Source organism: Notolepis coatsorum, assembly GCF_963971535.1.
Source record: "Notolepis coatsorum genome assembly, chromosome: 6".
NCBI classification, from domain to species: domain Eukaryota; kingdom Metazoa; phylum Chordata; class Actinopteri; order Aulopiformes; family Paralepididae; genus Notolepis; species Notolepis coatsorum.
Window position 1 is genome coordinate 20,265,648 of NC_140170.1, and position 17,104 is coordinate 20,282,751.

The window sequence follows — 17,104 nt, forward strand, 5'->3', positions numbered from 1 at the left end:
CTTTTTAGTTGTGGATTCACTGCAAACTCAAAAACATCATTCAATAGCAATACCGCGGGGTGTACAGGTGGGATACTGGTAGTAATCCTTGAAGTCCGAGGCACCCTGTAAACAGGTTGTAGCCGTCCTTGGAGCAGACACCTCAACTTCCTGGTCCTGTAATGGCTAGACAATCCGCTAAACTCCAATCTGACTTTGAATCACTAATACTCACTATTGAAAGCCTGGGTAAAATATGCATTGTGTCTGGCCCCATTCCATCCATAGGTCATGGATCTGAGCGATTTAGCCGTCTGTTCTGGCTGCACCAGTGGCTACAGACCTACTGTACTACTATAGGACTTTGCTATATAAATAACTTTGATCTGCTCTGGTCCAGGAAAGACCATTACAGACCCGATGGCATCCATCCAAACATATCGGGGGTAAATGTGCTAATACATAACGTCATACAATGTGTAGCATCACTGGCCTGACAACCAACCATATCTAGCTCTGTAGACTATATACAGAAGCAGCCTAAGCTACAAAGAAACACGTTGAGTGTCATCCCGATTCTGATCACCAGAAGACTAATCAATTACTCATTATAATAATAATAATAACTTTATTTGTATAGCACTTTTCATACAGAGGTTGCAGTTCAAAGTGCTTCACAACAGCAAAAAATACAGGCATAAGCGAGCATAAAAAGATAGACAGGTAGAATCACAGTGTTTCACATTAGGATCTAGCATCCCAATAGGCTCTCCGCTTACAGTTTTCAGTAACACAAATAGTAAAAATAGTTTAAAATGATTCAGTTTAAAAATAGTCAAAAAATACAGGCATGAGCGAGCATAGCAAGATATGGCAAATCACAGTGTTTCACATTAGGATCTAGCATCCTAATAGGCTCTCTATTCAGTAATACTCCTGTAATTCATGAACAGATAATCACAGTGTTTCACATTTGGATCTAGCAAATAATAAGAATAAAATGATTCAGTTTAAAAATAGTCATAAATAATCAGTGTTTCACATTTGGATCTAGCAAATAATAAGAATAGTTTAAAATGATTCAATTTAAAAATAGTCATCAGTAAGAAGTAAAAAGTGCAATAACCGACACATGAATTTGATAGGCAGTGTAAAAGAGTAGGCAGGGTAAGAATAAATACAAGTTGTGTCAGGATATCCCTGATGTTTCCTCTTGCCACTAGGTGGTAGCAGATATCTATCAGTGAAATGCCTGAGCAAAGAGATAGGTTTTAAGCTGTCTTTTAAAGATGTCTAGCGAGTTGGCTTCCCTGATGTTTTGGGGTAGTTTGTTCCATAGTTTTGGGGCATAGTTGATAAAGGCTGCATTACCGATCCTCTTTTGACTGCTTCTGGGAGCCTCTAGTAGTCCAGCAGCTGATGATCGCAGTGTTCTTGCTGGTGTGTAATTTATTAGAGTGTTGGCGATGTAGCTAGGTCCCTGTCCATTTAGAGCTTTGTATGTAAGGAGAAGGACCTTAAAGTCAATTCTAAATGTTACAGGAAGCCAGTGTAAAGCGGCTAGGACTGGACTAATGTGCTCTCTCCTTTTGGTTCTAGTTAGCAGTCGGGCTGCAGAGTTTTGGATTAGCTGAAGCCTCTCTGTGGTTTTCTTAGGGAGACCTGTGAAAAGTGCATTACAGTAGTCTAACCGGCTAGATATGAATGCATGAATTAGCTTCTCAGCATCGTTCTGATTAATAAATGGTCGTACTTTTGCTATATTTCTGAGATGGAAGAACGATGTTTTCGTCACTTTGCTAATATGAGAATTGAAGTTCAGTTCTGAATCTATGATAACCCCAAGACTAGTGACCTCAGATTTGATCCAAGGGGTTAGTCCCCCCAGGTTCTTTATTAATGTTTCTTTTTTAGTTTTGGAGCCGATAATTAGAATTTCAGTTTTGTTCTCGTTTAGTTTCAGGAAGTTCTTACTCATCCATTTATTTATTGCCAGTAAGCAGTCTGTAATGGAGCTAATCGCTGTATCATTTGGTTCAGCAGATATGTACAGTTGTGTATCATCCGCATAGCTATGGAAATCTACATTATGTTCTCTGATGATATCACCCAGCGGTAACATGTAAAGGGAGAAGAGTAAAGGACCTAAGCAACTCCCTTGTGCAACTCCATAGTTGTTGTCGTATATATCAGACATGTGATCTCCTAGTTTAACATAGAATTTCCTCCCTCTGATGTATGTTTTAAACCAGCCCAGCACATGGTCTGAGAAACCGACATGGTTTTCAAGTTCAAGTTCAAGTTCAAGTTCAAGTTCTTTAATAGTTGTCATACAGAAGTACAGAATACTTTCATACAAAATGCTTCTTACTGTTACGCTCCAGAGACTGTGCTAGACAAGATAGTATCAAATAACATAATAACATAATATAGCATGAATTTAGAAGAAGAAAGTGAGGTCACAGTGTTCGGTATAGACATATGTACAATGTTCTGAGTTACCATATAATATACAATACACAATACTATGCAGTGTACTAATGTACAGTACTATCTAGTGCAAAGCAGAAATGGGATGAGGTACAATTTTAGGTACAATTTACAGTAAGGTGTACGAGTTGTAGTGCAATCCTTCATCCATAAATATAAAGTGTGGGGAGTGGGTGCTACAGTGTGTTTGTTTAAAGTGGGTGTGTGCTATAAAGTGTGTGGAGTGGGTGCTACAGTGTGTTTGTTTAAAGTGAGTGTGTGCGTGTGGATGTGTGTGCTATGTGCGTTTGGTGGTTGTTGTTGTGTAGTGTTCATTCATTGTTCGTTTAGCAGCCTGATGGCCTGGGGATAGAAGCTACTTCTGAGTCTTTCTGTGCTCGCCTTGAGACTCCTGTATCGCTTGCCTGACCGCAGCAGTTCGAAGAGGCAGTTGTTCGGGTGACTGGAGTCTTTAATGATTCTCTTAGCCTTGCCCTTGCAACGCTTGTAGTAAATGTTCTGGAGGGTGGGGAGCCCCCCTCCAATTGTGCGTTCGGCTGAACGATCGATCAAGACGATCGATTAGAATATCGTGATCGATTGTATCAAATGCTGCACTGAGATCTAACAGGATAAGGATGGAGATCTTATTCTCGTCAGAGTTTAGTCTGAGGTCACTGATTATTTTGGTGAGGGCAGTTTCAGTGCTATGATATTTTCTGAATCCTGACTGAAATTCTTCTAAGATGTTGTTTTCTTCAAGAAAGGAATTTATTTGAACTGAAACTATCTTTTCAAGTACTTTACTAATGAATGGTAGGTTGGATATTGGACGATAATTTGCCATTTCATTACTATCCAAGTTAGGTTTTTTTAGTAATGGCTTTACAACTGCTGTTTTAAAGGCATCCGGGAAAATACCAGTCCTAAGGGAAGTGTTTATGATATCTAGCACAGGGCTTGAAACACTATTAAATACCCGTTTGAAGAAAGCTGTAGGTATAGGGTCAATGTCTGAGGTGGAGGAGTTACATTCTGAGACAGTTTTGCAGAGTACATCTAATGTGATGCATGTGAAACTTCTCATGGTTACATTGCACGGTTTGCCGCAATCAACTTTATTTCCATCATGAGTAATGCTGGCCCTGATCAAGGTTATTTTGTTGTTAAAGAATAGTGCAAGTTCTTCACACTTAACCGTTGATGACTGAGGAGGTGTAGGGGCAGTGTTGAGTAGTACATTAATAGTGGAAAAGAGGATTCTGGAGTTTCCAGCATTTTCTGTAATGATTTTAGAGAAGTAATCTTTCCTTGCTAAGCGGATGGTTTTATTATAAGCAGTTAAAGCATCTTTGTATATATCACAGCATATGGTGGTTTTTGTTTTTCTCCATTTTCGCTCCGCTGCACGACATTTCCTTTTTTCTTTGTTGACCGTATTATAGTTTAACCAGGGCGAGGCTCTAGTTTTCTTCTTTTTCGTTTTTAATGGGGCGACAGAATTTAATATAGATGACATTGCATCATTGAGATTTTCTACCATTTCATTTAGAGAGCTGTCATGATTGTGTGGTTCATGTAGTCTGATAAGATCAATGAACTTTGATTCAGCTTTGTCGTTTAGGAGCCTCTTTTTAACTATGATTTCTTTTTTTGTTTTAGTAAGGGTTATTTGAGTATCAAAAAATATACAGTGATGGTCGGAGAGAGGTAATTCAGTTATTGAGATATTTGTTATGCTAAGCCCAGTTGTTGTTATAACTAAGTCTAGTGTATTCCCAAGCCGGTGAGTTGCATTTGTTATATGCTGTATTAGGTCAAAGCTATCCAGTAGATTTTTTAGTTCCATAGTTTTGGAGTCTGTTTTCTTATTAAAATGGATGTTCAGGTCTCCATTTAGGATCACCTTATCATATCCGGTAACACATAGTGAGATCAGTTCAGAGAGCTCCTGTATAAATATTGGTGAGTGTCTAGGCGGGCGGTATATTGTGACAATAATAGTTGATTCTGTTTTTAGTTCAATGGCAAGATATTCCATTGACATGAACTCGCCTAGTTCTGTGATTCTAAACAAGAGTTTTGAGGAGAAGATTGCTGCAACTCCTCCGCCCCTTTTATTTTTTCTGGGTATTTGAAAAAAGTTATAGTCTGGTGGACAAGCTTCTATCATTATTGATGTAGCTGTGTCATTATTTAGCCATGTCTCTACTAGGCAGATGCAATCTAAGTTATTTTCTTTAATCAGATAATTTACTAAGAATGTTTTATTATTCAGTGATCTGACATTTAGGAAAGCTAATTTTATTTGTTGGACTTCTTTAGAGGAGGTCTGCTTTGGTTTGACCGTGATGGCCCTGAGGTTAATAGCAGGTAAACGCATTGGTGGCGTATATTTTTCACCATGCCATTGGCTAGTTATGATTACTTGTATGTTTTGAGAGATGGCATGGTAATTGTGCTATACTGTACCGTACTGACTGCACTGTGCTTTCGGGGACATTTGATCAGACGAGATGGCCTTGTGTGATATGGGGGGGGGGGGGGGGGACAGGGGGGGGACGTCTTGTGCTGTACTTCGTGGTGAGATTGTGTCCTTCATGACTATCTCTCGTGCTGGTATGAGCTTAATATTCTTGGAGGCCATCAAGGCATGACGCATGTTTGCTGATAGGAGCTTTGAACCTAAGCGATTTGGGAAGAAGTGTTATGGTTTGTAACCGACCCCAATCGCACAACACAAGACAGGTATGATGGTTTGCCAAGAAACAGATATTTATTGAGAACAGGGAAAAAGGGCACTGTCCCTTTAAGGGAGAAAACAAAAAACACTGGAATAACACAAGAGGGGAAGGTAAAGTGCCTTTAAGAGGCAGGCAGGAAAAGGGAACACTAAGGGAAGGTATAAGGGAACGCCTAGGGACAGAGGAACTAGAGACTAGGAGAACTAGGGACAAGGAGAACTAGGGACAGAGGACTAGGGACTAGGAGCGCTAGGGATAGAGGACTAGGGACAGAGGACTAGGGACTAGGAGAACTAGGGACAGAGGCCAGCGGAGGCGGGCTGGGGACAGGGAGGACTGGGAGGACTGGTGGGAAAACCTGGGCCGCTCTGCAGAACTCTCGGCAGATCTCCGAGGTGGGTAACGGCGGCCGAGAGGGAGAGAGGAGAGGGTTAATGTACAAAGGGGAAAAACAGAGCAGATGCAGGAGAGGTGACCAGTCCAAATACCAAAGTTAAACAAAGTAAAACTATCCTCGTGAAAAATACACAAAGAGCAAAGTACCAAAACAAATACAAAGAGAATACTATCTTTGGTGTGAACAAACACACAGTGGGAGATGTAACGTCCAAAATAATATCCAAGTGAAACAAACAGAGGCACAACGCTGGGTGAGTGACTGTCAGATTAAAAGGTGGTAATTCTTCAGTGTTAGAAACACACGAAAACGGAGATGATCTAGACAGTCAAAAACTCACCCAGACGTATGCGTAATGGTGCAGGAACAGCAGCGGCGGCGAGGGTGTCGCCACCGGGTAGCTGGCTGTCCGAGCCGAGAACAGAGTGGTGCTGGAACAGGCGGCGGTGGCGAGGGTGTCGCCACCGGGTAGCCGGCTGTCCGAGCCAAGGACAGAGTGGTGCTGGAACAGGCGGCGGTGGCGAGGGTATAATATCCACGAGAGAACAAAACAGGCATTACGCTGGGTGAGTGACTTAACAGTCAAACTCACCCAGGAGGCACAACGCTGGGTGAGTGACTTAACAATCAAAACTCACCCAGGAGGCAACACGCTGGATGAGTGACTTAACAATCAAAACTCACCCAGGCGTATGCGTAATGGTGCAGGAACAGCAGCGGCGGCGAGGGTGTCGCCACCGGGTAGCTGGCTGTCCGAGCCGAGGAACAGAGTGCTGGAACAGCGGCGGTGGCGAGGGTGTCGTCACCGGGTAGCCGACTGTCGGAGCCGAGGAACAGAGTGCTGGAACAGCGGCGGTGGCGAGGGTGTCGTCACCGGGTAGCCGACTGTCGGAGCCGAGGAACAGAGTGGTGCTGGAACAGGCGGCGGTGGCGAGGGTGTCGCCACCGGGAAGCCGGCTGTCCGAGCCGAGGACAGAGTGGTGCGCCACAACTTGGAGTGCGCACCGGAACCGAGAGACGCATCTGGTGCGTCTGCGTGGAGGAGTGTGTCAAGCACGAAGGTCTGGAAGATGCGCGTCGGCGCGCTGAGGTCTGGAGAGCGTGCCAAGCTCGAAGGTCTGGAAGATGCGCGTCTGCGCTGGTCTGGAGAGCGTGCCAAGCTCGAAGGTCTGGTAGATGCGCGTCTGCGCGCTGAGGTCTGGAGAGCGTGCCAAGCTCGAGGGTCTGGAAGATGCGCGTCTGCGCTGGTCTAGAGAGCGTGCCAAGCTCGAAGGTCTGGTAGATGCGCGTCTGCGCTGGTCTGGAGAGCGTGCCAAGCTCGAAGGTCTGGTAGATGCGCGTCTGCGCGCAGGTCGGGAGAGCGTGCCAAGCTCGAAGGTCTAGGAGATGCGCGTCTGCGCGCTGGTCGGGAGAGCGTGCCAAGCTCGAAGGTCTAGGAGATGCGCGTCTGCGCGCTGGTCGGGAGAGCGTGCCAAGCTCGAAGGTCTAGGAGATGCGCGTCTGCGCGCTGGTCGGGAGAGCGTGCCAAGCTCGAAGGTCTAGGAGATGCGCGTCTGCGCGCTGGTCGGGAGAGCGTGCCAAGCTCGAAGGTCTAGGAGATGCGCGTCTGCGCGCTGGTCGGGAGAGCGTGCCAAGCTCGAAGGTCTGGAAGATGCGCGGCTGCGCGCTGGTCTGGAGAGCGTGCCAAGCTCGAGGGTTCTTGGAAGATGCGCGTTGCGCGCTGGTCTGGAGAGCGTGCCAAGCACGAGGATCCTTGGAAGATGCGCGTTGCGCGCTGGAGACTGGAGAGCGTGCCAAGCTCGAGGGTTCTTGGAAGATGCGCATTGCGCGCTGGTCTGGAGAGCGTCTGCGCTGGTCTGGATGTGCGTCAGGACGAACAGCTGCGCGGGGGTCTGCAGTGGAACGCTGGGGTGCCTCCCGTGGAAGTACAGGGAGCGCAGACCAGTCTCCCCCACAGGCAACGGCGACAGCTGGCGAAGGCTGGAGCAAACATCTCGACGCTGGAGAATGGAACAGCATAGGCAGACAGAGGATCTCCCGAAAAAGTCTAGATGTTTAGAGAATATGACTTGGCAAGTATACAACACGACCCCAAGCCGAAACGAGGGGAAGCGCCCTGGTATTTAAAGCCCACAGGGGGACTAATTAGCCTGCCACCACAGGTGCGAGAGATAATAGATAATCGAACAGGTGTGGCCACTGAGGGTAAAGAACGAGAGGGTGGGGGCTAGAGAGAGTGAGTGAGAAGGGAAAATAAACAGTATAGGCTTAAAGAAACAGAGAAAAGGTGGTGAGCAGCGGGCAAAACCTCACAGTACCCCCCCCTCAACGGGAGCCACCCGGCGACCCAAAACAAATACAGACAGAGTGGCAGGGGGCAAAACAAGAGGTACTGGCCAAGCCAGCAGGGGAAGCCACCACAAGAGTGGGGCTAGCAAAAGAAACAGGGTCGCCGAGGGGTAACTAGGGTAGCAGAGGGGCAACTGGGGGAACTGGTCTAGAGGAACTGGGTCTAGAGAACTAGTCTAGCGAACTGGGCAAGAGAACTGGTCTAGAGAACTGGTTTAGAGAACTGGTCTAGAGAACTGGTCTAGAGAACTGGTCTAGAGAACTGGTCTAGAGGAACTGGTCTAGAGGAACTGGGTCTAGAGAACTAGTCTAAAGCAACTGGTCTAGAGGAACTGAGGGGCAAGCAGGGTAGCTAAGGGGTAACCATGGTAGCACCGGGAAAGGGCTAGCAGAGGGAAGGTTAGCTGCCAGGGCACTGATAGCTACAGGGCCTATGCTAGCTGTACTGCTACATCAACATAGAGGCTGCGCAAGCTGCCGGAGCCAGGCTAGCAGAGGGAAAGGGTAGCTGCCAGGGCACTGATAGCTACAGGGCCTATGCTAGCTGTACTGCTACATCAACATAGAGGCTGCGCTAGCTGCCGGAGCTAGGCTGGCAGACAGGGCTGGACCAGCATGAGAGAACAAGCTAGCTGGAAGGACAGTCCTAGCTGTGTGAGATAAACTGACCTTGCTAGCTGAAAGGGCAGTCCTAGCAGTGGGATAAACTGACCTTGCTAGCTGAAAGGGCAGTCCTAGCAGTGGGATAAACTACACAAAAAAGTGGAGGCCATGCAGAGGGACCGGGTTAGCTGCTTGGGCCTGGCTAGCTACAGGGCCTATGCCAGCTGCAAGGCTGCATTAACATAGAGGCTGTGCTAACAGCCGGGGCCAAGCTAGCAGACCGGGGCCATGCAGAGGGAAACTGGGTTAGCTGCCAGGGCATGGCTAGCTACAGGGCCCATGCCAGCAGCAAGGGCTGCATAAACATAGAGGCTGTGCTAGCAGCCGGGGCTAAGCTAGCAGACAGGGGCTCTGCTGAGGGACTGGGTTAGCTGCCAGGGCATGGCTAGCTACAGGGGGGTCAAACTGGGCAAAACGGGAAGCAAACAGGGGAGCTAACCGGGGAGACTAACAAGCTAAACAGGGGAGTAACAGGCTAACAAGGGAGCTAAACAGGACTAACAAGGAAGCTAAACTGGGCTAACAGGGAAGCTAACAGGGCTAACAGGGGAGCTAGAGGGCTAACAGGGGAGCTAGAGGGAACAAGAAAAAAAAAAGGCAAACTCAACATACACCGTCTGTGCTGGCTGGGGTCGTCGATTTGGTGGGGTCGTACTGTTATGGTTTGTAACCGACCCCAATCGCACAACACAAGACAGGTATGATGGTTTGCCAAGAAACAGATATTTATTGAGAACAGGGAAAAAGGGCACTGTCCCTTTAAGGGAGAAAACAAAAAACACTGGAATAACACAAGAGGGGAAGGTAAAGTGCCTTTAAGAGGCAGGCAGGAAAAGGGAACACTAAGGGAAGGTATAAGGGAACGCCTAGGGACAGAGGAACTAGAGACTAGGAGAACTAGGGACAAGGAGAACTAGGGACAGAGGACTAGGGACTAGGAGCGCTAGGGATAGAGGACTAGGGACAGAGGACTAGGGACTAGGAGAACTAGGGACAGAGGCCAGCGGAGGCGGGCTGGGGACAGGGAGGACTGGGAGGACTGGTGGGAAAACCTGGGCCGCTCTGCAGAACTCTCGGCAGATCTCCGAGGTGGGTAACGGCGGCCGAGAGGGAGAGAGGAGAGGGTTAATGTACAAAGGGGAAAAACAGAGCAGATGCAGGAGAGGTGACCAGTCCAAATACCAAAGTTAAACAAAGTAAAACTATCCTCGTGAAAAATACACAAAGAGCAAAGTACCAAAACAAATACAAAGAGAATACTATCTTTGGTGTGAACAAACACACAGTGGGAGATGTAACGTCCAAAATAATATCCAAGTGAAACAAACAGAGGCACAACGCTGGGTGAGTGACTGTCAGATTAAAAGGTGGTAATTCTTCAGTGTTAGAAACACACGAAAACGGAGATGATCTAGACAGTCAAAAACTCACCCAGACGTATGCGTAATGGTGCAGGAACAGCAGCGGCGGCGAGGGTGTCGCCACCGGGTAGCTGGCTGTCCGAGCCGAGAACAGAGTGGTGCTGGAACAGGCGGCGGTGGCGAGGGTGTCGCCACCGGGTAGCCGGCTGTCCGAGCCAAGGACAGAGTGGTGCTGGAACAGGCGGCGGTGGCGAGGGTATAATATCCACGAGAGAACAAAACAGGCATTACGCTGGGTGAGTGACTTAACAGTCAAACTCACCCAGGAGGCACAACGCTGGGTGAGTGACTTAACAATCAAAACTCACCCAGGAGGCAACACGCTGGATGAGTGACTTAACAATCAAAACTCACCCAGGCGTATGCGTAATGGTGCAGGAACAGCAGCGGCGGCGAGGGTGTCGCCACCGGGTAGCTGGCTGTCCGAGCCGAGGAACAGAGTGCTGGAACAGCGGCGGTGGCGAGGGTGTCGTCACCGGGTAGCCGACTGTCGGAGCCGAGGAACAGAGTGCTGGAACAGCGGCGGTGGCGAGGGTGTCGTCACCGGGTAGCCGACTGTCGGAGCCGAGGAACAGAGTGGTGCTGGAACAGGCGGCGGTGGCGAGGGTGTCGCCACCGGGAAGCCGGCTGTCCGAGCCGAGGACAGAGTGGTGCGCCACAACTTGGAGTGCGCACCGGAACCGAGAGACGCATCTGGTGCGTCTGCGTGGAGGAGTGTGTCAAGCACGAAGGTCTGGAAGATGCGCGTCGGCGCGCTGAGGTCTGGAGAGCGTGCCAAGCTCGAAGGTCTGGAAGATGCGCGTCTGCGCTGGTCTGGAGAGCGTGCCAAGCTCGAAGGTCTGGTAGATGCGCGTCTGCGCGCTGAGGTCTGGAGAGCGTGCCAAGCTCGAGGGTCTGGAAGATGCGCGTCTGCGCTGGTCTGGAGAGCGTGCCAAGCTCGAAGGTCTGGTAGATGCGCGTCTGCGCTGGTCTGGAGAGCGTGCCAAGCTCGAAGGTCTGGTAGATGCGCGTCTGCGCGCAGGTCGGGAGAGCGTGCCAAGCTCGAAGGTCTAGGAGATGCGCGTCTGCGCGCTGGTCGGGAGAGCGTGCCAAGCTCGAAGGTCTAGGAGATGAGCGTCTGCGCGCTGGTCGGGAGAGCGTGCCAAGCTCGAAGGTCTAGGAGATGCGCGTCTGCGCGCTGGTCGGGAGAGCGTGCCAAGCTCGAAGGTCTAGGAGATGCGCGTCTGCGCGCTGGTCGGGAGAGCGTGCCAAGCTCGAAGGTCTAGGAGATGCGCGTCTGCGCGCTGGTCGGGAGAGCGTGCCAAGCTCGAAGGTCTGGAAGATGCGCGGCTGCGCGCTGGTCTGGAGAGCGTGCCAAGCTCGAGGGTTCTTGGAAGATGCGCGTTGCGCGCTGGTCTGGAGAGCGTGCCAAGCACGAGGATCCTTGGAAGATGCGCGTTGCGCGCTGGAGACTGGAGAGCGTGCCAAGCTCGAGGGTTCTTGGAAGATGCGCATTGCGCGCTGGTCTGGAGAGCGTCTGCGCTGGTCTGGATGTGCGTCAGGACGAACAGCTGCGCGGGGGTCTGCAGTGGAACGCTGGGGTGCCTCCCGTGGAAGTACAGGGAGCGCAGACCAGTCTCCCCCACAGGCAACGGCGACAGCTGGCGAAGGCTGGAGCAAACATCTCGACGCCGGAGAATGGAACAGCATAGGCAGACAGAGGATCTCCCGAAAGAGTCTAGATGTTTAGAGAATATGACTTGGCAAGTATACAACACGACCCCAAGCCGAAACGAGGGGAAGCGCCCTGGTATTTAAAGCCCACAGGGGGACTAATTAGCCTGCCACCACAGGTGCGAGAGATAATAGATAATCGAACAGGTGTGGCCACTGAGGGTAAAGAACGAGAGGGTGGGGGCTAGAGAGAGTGAGTGAGAAGGGAAAATAAACAGTATAGGCTTAAAGAAACAGAGAAAAGGTGGTGAGCAGCGGGCAAAACCTCACAAGAAGCCATTTCTTTGAAAACGTTCTGGGTTATTCCAGAAAACATTGAAGTTGTCAATGAATTTCAGGCCGTGTACGAGACATGCAGCCCCTAACCATGAATTAAAATTTAGGAGTCGACTGAATGCTTCCTGTCCTCTGCGAAAGCATGCAATTGGTCCACTGATGGACACATCAGTGTTTGTGTACACAGACTGATGTTTGTCTAGTGTGTTCATTAAACGTGTGAAATCGTCTTTCAAAGTCTCTGTGCCAGTCTTCTTTCGCAGGATGTCAAACGATCCAGAGTGAATGACAATTTTTGTTATTCCTGGTCTGATTAGTGTTGGAAGTTTTTCGGCTAGCTCTTTCACAGTTGTATTGTCTAGACAGATATTTTCTGTGTTTGCCATCTCCACATACCTTGTTATGGAATCTCCAATCAGTATGCAGTCTATTTTCTGTGTGAGGTTAGCCTCGTTAGCCTTCTCAGTAGCCGGCATGTTAACGCTGGTCCCGTACCTTCGGCGTTGGCTACCGCGACGTTCTCGGCGCATGATAGTCTCTTCGCTGTTAGCCGTTCGCTCGGTCTGGGTCGTGTTTGCCAGCCGTGTCGCTAGTGGCTCTGTTTTCCTCGTCGTCTCGTCGTTAGCGTGTGCTTCGCTAGCATTAGCGTGAGCTCCGGCATGCCAGCTGTTTGCTTCGCTAGTGTTAGCGTGAGCTCCGGTATTCTTGCTATTAGCGTCGTTAGCGTGAGCTCCGTTACGCTCGCTGTTTTCTTCGTTAGCGTTGTTAGCTACGCTTCTATGTCTCTTTGCCTTGGGTGTTGATATGCGTGTTTCCGAGAGTAGGTTGAAACTATTTCCTGGCGGTACCGGGGGTGAGGTCCTGGATCGTTTATTTCTCCTTTTATCCTTGACGGTGATCCACTGCTTTGGTCTAGCTCCTTGGTTGTGCCAAGGACCGTCTTTTGGGTGGTGCTGTTCTGTAGTTACTAGCATAGGCCAGTTCTCAATCATGGTATTGTTGGCTATATTTGTAGTAGCTTCATAAATAGAGTCAATGAGTTGCTCATCCTGCTGTATTTGGTACAGGGTAGAAACCCGAGCCTCCAGCTCTACAATCCTCTTTCTCATCTCCAAGCAATTAGTACATTCTGTGGGAGAGCCGAGTCCCGGCATCTTCCTTTATTTCTTTTCAGGTTAGGCTAAGCTGAAGCTAAGCTAGGTACTTAGCTGGTGGTGGTGGTGGTGATGATGATGATGATGGTGGTGGTGGTGGTGATGGTGGTGGTGGTGGTGGTGATGGTGGCGATGGTGGTGGTGATGGTGGTGGTGGTGGGTCACTCACTTCACAACCGGGGTCTTTATGAAATATCATACAAGAGAGCTGTCCGTCGCTCTCTCCTAAACGGGGCAGCTTCCGTCGCCCCGGATATGTCCGTTTCTCTCCCCTACACGGGGCAGTTCCGTTGCCCTGGAGCTGTGCTATTACTCACACTGTCGTCTTCCGTCTCGTTAAAACTCAAAATAACAAGGAAAACCTTCCTCGTCTTTCATAAATATCCTTGCCTTCCGACATAGTCCTTTGTGTGTAGCTGATAAGACGGCTCGCTATTCCTCCCACGGAGAATCTTGCTACTCGTCCTTTCGACTGTGGTAAAAAATCTGAATAGATAAGAAGATTCACAGTTCTGGAGAAGTACCATAGGAATTGGGAGTTAACGTACAGAGTAATTAAAGTTGAAAGGGCTGTAATAAATCATTATAATAGCGATAGGCAAAAGCAGCGGAGCGGAGCGACAGTAAAAGCAGCTTGCTTTGCTGAAGCAGGAAGTGAATACATTATCACGTCCCATATGTAAATCGAACCTTATCAATATCAGTACTCAACCACAGACTATCTCACGCCCCACTACAGAACCCGTACAGCTAAAACTAGCACTGTTCAACGTTAGAGCGCTGAAACAAAAATCATTTCTGATAAATGAACTCATAGTAAAACATGGTGTACATTGTATGTTTTTAGTAGAGACATGGCTAGACAACATCACTGGTGTAGCAACACTGATTGAGACCTGCCCTTCCAATTTTAAATTCTATCAATCAAACAGACAGAGTGGGAGGGGAGGCGGAATAGCAGCAATCATCTCCACTCAATTTGTGTGCAGTGATATTGACCTGGGAAAATTTTTATCATTTGAATACCTTGCTATTGTATTGAAAACAGAAATGCCAGTAGTATGTGTGACATTGTATCGACCACCAAGGTTCTCGCCACTCTTCATACAGGAATTTTCAGAACTCATATCGATCTGCATTACCAGGTATGATAGAATCATTCTTAATGGAGATCTAAACATTCATATCAACAAAAAGGATGACCCCAGGGGTTGCGAGTTTCTGAACCTACTGGACAGTTTTGGACTGATGCAACATGTTCACGAGGCCACCCACCAACATGGCAACACTCTGGACCTACTAATAACAACAGGGCTAAACATTGAGAATGTATCAGTAAAACAAATTCCAATTTCTGACCATTATTGTGTGTTCTATGGTACAAGCCTAATATTACATAAGACCAGAAGCGAATTCCTAGTTCACAGAAGGCTTCTGGACGCTAGAGCTGAAGCAAAATTCTCTAGTATGATGAAATCATATGACCAATGCAGTGAATCCTCCTTAAATCAGAAAGTGCAAAACTTCCACAGCACCTTGTCAACAGTGTTAGATACTGTTGCCCCTCTGAAGGTTAAAATGGTAAAAACTGATAGAATCTCTCCATGGTTAAATAAAACCAATGTTAAAGATAACAAGAGAAAATGTAGGATAGCCGAGCGAAAATGGAGGAAATTCAAACTCACAGCTCACTTTAATTTATACAAAGACGCCATGGGCGCATACAATAAGGCAATACAACTTGCGAGAAAGGAATATTTTTCCAAAATGATCTCAGAAAATATGGGTAACTCCAGGGTACTTTTTTCCACCATCGACCGGCTGATTAACATGCCACCCCCCCATATACCGCAGCAATCAGCCACAAAATGTGAAGAGTTCGCAGTTTTCTTTAATGAAAAAATATCATTGATTAGAGCAAGCATTGCCTCTGATATAGATCTGGCTGTGAGTGGAAACCCACCTGAGATAACTATGGGGAAATTCACGTGTATTACATTACCTGACCTCTGTAAGATTGTCTCTGAGTGTAATTCCGCCACCTCCTGCCTCGATCCTATACCAACAGCATTTCTCAAGCGGGTGTTCGATAGTGTCTCAAATCATGTCCTTGAAATCATAAATATGTCGCTTCAAACAGGCACTTTTCCAGATGCATTTAAAACGGCTGTAGTAAAACCACTACTAAAGAAAACAAACTTAGATGTAAACGAACTAAAAAGCTATAGGCCAATATCGAACCTTCCATTTATCAGCAAGATATTAGAAAAGATAGTCTCAGTACAAATAAACTCCTTTCTCAAAGATAATAACATCATGGAAGAATTACAATCAGGTTTCAGAACAAATCACAGCACTGAAACTGCCCTTACTAAAATAGTTAGCGACCTCAGGCTAAACTCCGATGCTGGCAAAGTCTCAATTCTTGTCCTATTGGACCTTAGTGCAGCGTTCGATACGATTGACCATAATATCTTGATCAGTCGTCTTGAAAGACTGGTTGGCTTTTCCGATCATGTACTAAATTGGCTCATAACATACATTAAGGGGAGAAGGTTCTATGTTAAGCTTGGAGACAATGTATCCGAGGAACATGACAGCAGCTTTGGAGTTGCACAAGGAAGCTGCCTTGGTCCATTACTCTTCTCACTATATATGCTGCCCCTCGGGGACATCATTCGAGACCACAATGTATGCTTCCATAGTTATGCTGATGATACACAACTATATATCTCCGCAGAACCAAATAACACTACAGCCATACAGTCCATTACAAATTGTCTGTTAGCAATAAACAAGTGGATGAACAATAACTTCCTAAAATTAAACGAAAGCAAGACCGAAATCCTATTGATCGATTACTCCTAGAACCCACCTCACCCCTGCCCACTTTGACAACCTAGGATGGCTTAGAGTAGACGACAGAGTACAACAACTTGCAATGGGCCTGGTCTACAAGATACACTACACGACCAAGGTACCCATGTACATGTCAAAATACTTCCCAAAGGTCAGTGAATACCACGATCACAACACCAGAGGGAGCTCCACAAATCATGTTAAACCCAGATTCGGCTCAAATAAGGGACTAAACACGTTTCGCAATTATGCCACATCAATGTGGAACGCCCTACCCAAAGCTGTAAAGGAATGTGGATCACTACCCACTTTCAAAACCTCTCTCAAGGGACACCTACGGGAGACTGCAATTCAACACTGGCCCCTGTAAATATCCTAACCCAACCCCCTCCAATGTACAGTCATTTACCTAGTATGGTTGTCAATAGTTCAATGTACAATTGTGTTTGTTTGTACAGTGTCTCCTCCCCCCCCCCCCCTCAATGTACGGTGTTACTTGTTTATACAGTGTGCCCCCCGCCCCCCCCCCCCCCCCCAACCACCTCCAATGTAAATTACCCAGTATGGTTGTCAATATCCCAATGTACCCAACCCCCCCCACCCAACCTCCTCCAATGTACAGTTTCTACGTCAAATGTATATACTCCCTTTTCTTGACTCCTTCTGTATCACAAACAGTACTGTATTTGCAAATCTGGTATGTCATAAATGTATAGATGTAGCAGTACTGACTATCTGTATGTCATGTATGTCATATATGTCTATATGAATTGAAAATGGGGGACCCTGATGGAAACAAGACAAACGTCTTTCTCAGGTCTGCATCCCCTTAACAATTGTATGTATTGAGCCGTACTGTATTGTACCCATTCTGCAATCTGTTAAATAAAGTTTTCATTCATTCATTCATTCATCGGCCCAAAAGCGAAAAGGGAAGTGCTGTGTGAAAACCTGGGGAGTCTGTCATCCTATGTAAAGACTGAGGTTACAAGCCTAGGTGTCATCTTGGACTCAGACCTGACCTTTAAGTCTCATATAAATAAGGCCATGAAAACGTCATTCTTCCACCTAAGAAACATA